Below are 6,505 nucleotides of genomic sequence, written 5' to 3'. Positions count from 1 at the left end.
ATCAAATCATGTTTAGCCAAGCTCAATGCTTCGATTCAATGAAAATTGCTATTTTCCTTTCCAATAACTTTTTGATTTACAGAAGAAATACTAATCATCATAAGAGATGCCCCATTGTGGTCATGAATTTTGTTTGTCATAGATATTGTAGCTGTGCTTAGCATATGACTTTACCTATGAGAACTCCCTCCACAATTTCTTCAATAGAAGGTAATTGGTATGAAAATATGATAACACGATTACATATCCGTACCAAGAGCATTGTGGACCCAAATCTCCACCCTAACTCATCCCTAAAGATCAGTTTCTCATGCCTCTTGACAATTGCAACAAGGTGAATGATATTTAATCGTTCGGAAGGCCTGCTGATAACCTGATTAATATATAGATTGAGAGTGCTCTCAACGGAAGCAAGAACGGAAGAAGGAGAGAGAGAGATAGAGAGCCACACAAGTTTGGTGGGTGCAGAACCACCCTAATCTTCTTTTTCATTCATTTATATATGTGTTTGAGTATTGTACATAACTGGGGTGAACACACAGTGACCTTTAACCCCCACAACCTCCCACTTAAAGGACAATGTGCCTTTAAGGGAGAACAACCAGTGAGCATACTATCCAATGCCCATCAATACATGACAATACTCAAACCGCTGACTAGGTAGACTCTTCGTCAGCATATCTGCAGGGTTATCATCTGTATGAACCTTGACAAGCTCTATGCGCTTGTCCTCAAGTACCTCCCTGATGAAATGGTACCTGACCTCAATGTGTTTGGTCTTTGCATGAAAGACCGGATTCCGTGCTAGCTGAATAGCACTCATGGAATCACTATGCAATGTCGGTACACCTGTATGAATCCCCAAATCTCCCACTAGTCGATCAAGCCATATAGCCTCCTTGCAACCCTCTGTGGCTGCAACATACTCAGCCTTTGTGGTAGACAAAGCAATGCACTTCTGTGCGCGAGACATCCACGACACTGCACCACCTGCAAAGGTGAACACATAACCAGAAGTGGATCTCCTACTATCCACATGCCCTGCATAGTCTGAATCTGTGTACCCAAGTACAGCATGTCTCCTTTACCAAAGCAGATGCACATCTCCTTGGTACCTTTCATGTACCTCATGATGCACTTAACTGCCTCCCAATGCCTCTTTCCTGGATTAGCCATATACCAGCTAACAACTCCCACTGCAAATGCAATGTCTGGTCTAGTAGCTATCATAGCATACATAAGACTCCCAACTGCTGATGCATAAGGAACCTTGGCCATCATGGCCCTTTCCTCATCTGATTTGGGACTATCTGTATGACTCAGTTTCACATATGGAGGCAATGGAGTACTCACTGCCTTCCCCCCCTCCATATTGAAACGCTGCAATACTTTTGTAACATACTCTTTTTGTGAAAGCCAAAGGAGTTTCCTACTCCGATCACGCGTGATGCGCATACCAAGAATATGACCTGCAAATCCCAAATCCTTCATATCAAAGGCCTCATGCAACTTGGCCTTTAATGCATCTAGCTCATAAGTATTCTTGCTAGCCAATAGCATATCATCCACATATAGTGCCAGGATTATCAGGCTATTATCCTTAGCCCTTTTAGTGTAGAGGCAGTGATCAATTTCACTCCTTCTAAAACCCTGGGACTGAATGAAAGCATCAAACTTCTAATACCATTCTCTAGGTGCTTGCTTAAGACCATAGAGACTCTTCTTCAACTTGCAAACTAAATGCTCTTTGCCCTTTTCTTCAAAGCCTTCCGGCTGCACCATGTAAATTTCCTCATGCAAATCCCCATGCAAGAAAGCTGCCTTGACATCCATCTGCATAAGCTCCATATCCTCTGCTGCCACTAGTCCAAGCATGCATCTAAGTGTGGTCATCTTCACAACTGGAGAGAATATCTCATCAAAGTCCACACCCTTCTCTTGCTTGAACCCTTTAGCAACCAAACGGGCCTTGTACCTAGGCACATCATCACTTGTGACCTTCATTTTGTAGACCCATTTACATGGCAATGCTTTCTTTCCATGTGGCAAAGAAACCAAGTCCCAAGTCTTATTCTTCATAAGTGAACTCATCTCTGATTGCATAGCATACTCCCACTTGCATTGATCCTCACGCATCATAGCCTCTTTGTAGCAAGAAGGCTCCCCGCAATCAGTAAGCATCACATAGTCTACCCCTGGAACAAACCTATCAGGCGGTCTAGACACTCTAGATGATCTTCTCAAGGGCATTTCAGCTTGCTGTCCCACTTGCATATCAGCCACATTTGGCTCATCATTTCCACCAATAGATGATCCATCATCTACCCTTGATTGTGTACCTGTGGGAGTACTTGGTGGTACCATTTCTTGCACACTTGGTGCATGGACAGCTTGCTGTCTATCAACATGTGTAGGTGGATTCACATCCTGGAAAGTTATTTTTCTCATTTCCACATCCCTCATGGGTGCCTTATGCATCTTTTTCTCATTGAAGACCACATCATGGCTGCGTATGATCTTCTTTGCTTCTGGATCCCAGAGACGATAGCCCATCTCTCCACTTTCACCATAACCCAGAAAGATGCATTTCCTAGACTTAGGATCTAGCTTCTTTCGAAGCTCTTTTGGCACATGTGCATATGCCTCACACCCAAATATACGCAAATGAGAGTAAGAGGGCTTCTTGCCACTCCATGCCTCTTCAGGAATACCACCATCCAAACTCTCACTAGGAGATCTATTGATCACATGCACTGCAGTCTTCATTGCCTCAGCCCAAAAACCACCAGAAAGACTTGCATTGGAAAGCATGCATTGCAACCTTTCTTGAATGGTACGGTTCATCTTTTCTGCAACTGGATTTTGCTCTGGAGTACGAGGGGATGTGAGCTCCCTCTTAATCCCACGTGTATCACAGAAATGCTGAAAGTCATGAGAGAGATACTCTCCACCATTATCAGTCCGTAGGCATTTAAGCGTTCTACCTGACTGATTCTCAACCAAGGCCAGCCATTTCTGAAATACCTGGAACACATCACTCTTCCGAGCTATAGCATAAGCCCACACTTTCCTAGTTGCATCATCAATGAATGTCACATAGTATTCAGCCCCGCCTAATGATCGTGTAGGCATGGGACCACATACGTCTGAATGCACCAAATCAAGCATTTCAAACTCTTTCTTTCCCCTTTTTTTATGGGCTGATTTAGTCTGCTTCCCATAGAGACAATGCTCACAAAATTCAAAATCAGAGAAACTCAAATGCGGTACATAACCCAAACGGCATAAGAGTTTCATTCCATTTTGGCTCATGTGCCCCAACCTGCAATGCCACAAAGAAGTGCTTGGGTGCTCGGTTATTGCAACAACATGATCAAATACCCCTGATACATGTAAGGGATACAAAGTCCCACACTTGGCACCCCTAGCCAAAAGCATAGAGCCCTTTTGAATTTTCCAGCTTTGAAAGCCAAAAGTGATGTGAAAACCAGCATCGTCTAGCTGACCCACTGAAATAAGACTCTTGGTCAACTTAGGCACATGTCTCACATGTTTCAAAACAAATGCAGACCCATTTGCAAAAGAAAACTTTATGTCACCTGCTCCCACTATGTCACATGCATAGTCATTTCCAAGATGCACACAACCTGTCTTTCCACTATCATAAGTGGAGAACCATTCCCTATCGGGAGTAACATGGAATGAACCACCAGAATCCAAAATCCAATCCTGGGAATATGCATCATCTGAAGTGGTAAGCAACTCTGCAGATAGAGTAGACATGAAGAGAACATCATTGTCACTATCATGTGTGACTGCATTGATCTCCTCGATCTTCACTTTTCCTTTGTCCTCCCTTGGACTCTCTTCCTTTTGATTTGCACCCCAATTTGCATTCTTTTTCTTATCCTTTTGCTCTCTTTTCAGCTTGTAGCAATCCTTTTTCATATGGCCCTTCTTGCCACAGTGGTAACACTCAATGTTCCGTGCCCTGGATTTGCTACGAGACTTCCCTCTTTCTTGGGACTTCCCCCTGAGCTGTGATCTACCCCTTTGCACATTTAAGGCTGCATCCTGCTTGTTGCCATCCATAGACTTCCGTCTAATCTCCTCGGCCAACAAGCTACCCACAACATCATCAAATTTCAGCACTCCACCAGGTGCAGAGTTACTGACAGCTGTACGGAAGGTATCCCATGAGGATGGCAATGAACATAAGAGAAATATTGCCTTAGTCTCCGCATCAAAATTCATCTTCTGAGCCTGAAGCTGGCTGAAAATAATATTGAATTCATTCAAGTGAGAAGCAATGGAGACCCCTTCCTTCATCTGCAGCTCAAACAACCTCTTCATGAGGTAAACTTTATTAGAGGCAGTTTCCTTCTCATAAGTGGCACACAGTTTCTTCCACAAATCTTCCGTAGTCTGCTCATTTACTACTGTGAAATAAACTGACTCTGCAAGATGAAGTCTAATAGTAGACTTTGCTAATGCATCCAACTCATTCCAATCATCCTCAGACATATCCGCAGGCTTAGCTTCAATACCTGCCAAGGGTTTAATCTGCTTCTTTTGAATAAGCACATCCCTTATTTGTTCTTTCCACAAAGAAAAGTTTGTCCCATCAAACTTTTTAATGCTGAAAAACTCCTTTTCAGACATGGAAGAGGATGCCATGATGCAAATGAAACAAAATCCCAAATGCTAGTGCATACAAGAGAGAATCACACCAAATACCAGGTGCACCCAAATGTGTATGCCACAATAGAGTGAAATATCACCAAAACTCAAAGCTCAAAGCATCTAACTCATGTGCATATACTATGCATCCATATAAGCAAATCTGGCCCAAAAGAAAATGCCAATAAGTGCCAAATAACTCAAGCATAAACACCGTCCACTGGCATATGCATCAATAATATCTCATCCAAGAGAGCATAGCACTATCAGTGCATCACTAGCAATGTGTCAAAGCTGTCCCTCAGCATAAAATAGCATCCATGTGCAAAGCGTCCATAAAAAATAGCATCCCACAAGGCAATTTGGGCCTATCAGCACATCCAACAAGGACCGCAATGCATCCAAATGGCCTATAAATCATCCATTGCAACCCAATGCATACCACGAATGAGCGCACACTGCTCAAACTGCAACCAGAGTGATCTGCATAAGGTATGCTCAAGAAATCATAGTCCCACGGTAATGAGCGCTACTGAAAATAGAACCTGAGATGCTTCAAAACATGGGCGCCATTGCATAATCGGACTCAGCAAGAAAATCTGCAAATATCTCTCTTCTGCCAGAACTCCAAAATCTCAACCGATGAGTGAGAAACGGGAGTCAATACTTATCCACTGCCATGTGGCATAAATCTAAGGTTTCAAAACCTTAGAATGAAAAATGCATAACAGAGAGACGAAATCGAATACACAGAGATTTATAACTCTGAAAATCCTCCACCGAATCACGCAAGAACTGATAGGTAGGGGTTTTTGGGCGTCCGGAACGCAATGGGACAGACGGTTTTGGAAACCGTGGTCTCAATCACTGGGTCCAACACACGGACTGAAAAACGTTTTTGGAAATAGAGCTGTTTATAAACTCCACCGGAGTGCGAATGATGAGCAACATAGAAGTTTTAGGACCTCCTGAGTCCACTGGAACTGACAGATCTGCAAATGGTTGCTCCAAACTTGAGTTCCAACACCCGGGCAAAAAACGCAAGAACTGACACAGTGAGTCAGAAATCCACTGAAATGATCCCAGATTCAAGAATGAAGGTGTTTCCAAGCTCCTGAAGTAATGTGGACACCAAAAGCAAGCAATAGTTGCCTCTACAAGTCAATACGGAGTCTCTGTCATCGAACGGAATAGGAAAAAGCTCAAAAAACGACTTTTTCTTTGAAAGCTCTTAACAGGCTCTCAAAACCACTTCGCAAAGCCAAAGTGACTTTTCCAAAAGTTCCTCCAAGGTCTCTGCACACTCGGATGCAAGTAAAGTCACCCTCAAAGCTTCCCACAGAGCTTCTCCTTCCTCCCACAGAGCTGCTGGGCTTCCAAGCATTCACGCACGCTCAGCTAGATCACCCGGGCTCTGATACCAGTTGAGAGTGCTCTCAACAGAAGCAAGAACGGAAGAAGGAGAGAGAGAGATAGAGAGCCACACAAGTTTGGTGGGTGCAGAACCACCCTAATCTTCTTTTTCATTCATTTATATATGTGTTTGAGTATTGTACATAACTGGGGTGAAGGCACAGTGACCTTTAACCCCCACATAGACTACAATCTAGTGTTAATCCTTCCTTAATAGTCATTAGTAGTAAACTTACTTGTTTTAGATATAAAAGGACACCAATTGTCGGGTATACCTATTGAAGTGTCAATCCACTTATGGATCATGCATTGTATACTTTTTGGATCATGAAGGAAAGATATATTTATTTGCAGTTCTGTATGTTCTATAATTTTCATGTCCTACAATTCATCTTATTTGAATGCACAATTC

The sequence above is a fragment of the Dipteris shenzhenensis genome, chromosome 25 (assembly GCF_047967505.1).
Source record: "Dipteris shenzhenensis isolate YYH24624 ecotype China chromosome 25, Dip_SZ_1.0, whole genome shotgun sequence".
Lineage (NCBI taxonomy): Eukaryota > Viridiplantae > Streptophyta > Polypodiopsida > Gleicheniales > Dipteridaceae > Dipteris > Dipteris shenzhenensis.
The sequence above is the reverse complement of the archived record's forward strand: the minus strand, read 5'-3'. Positions refer to the sequence as shown.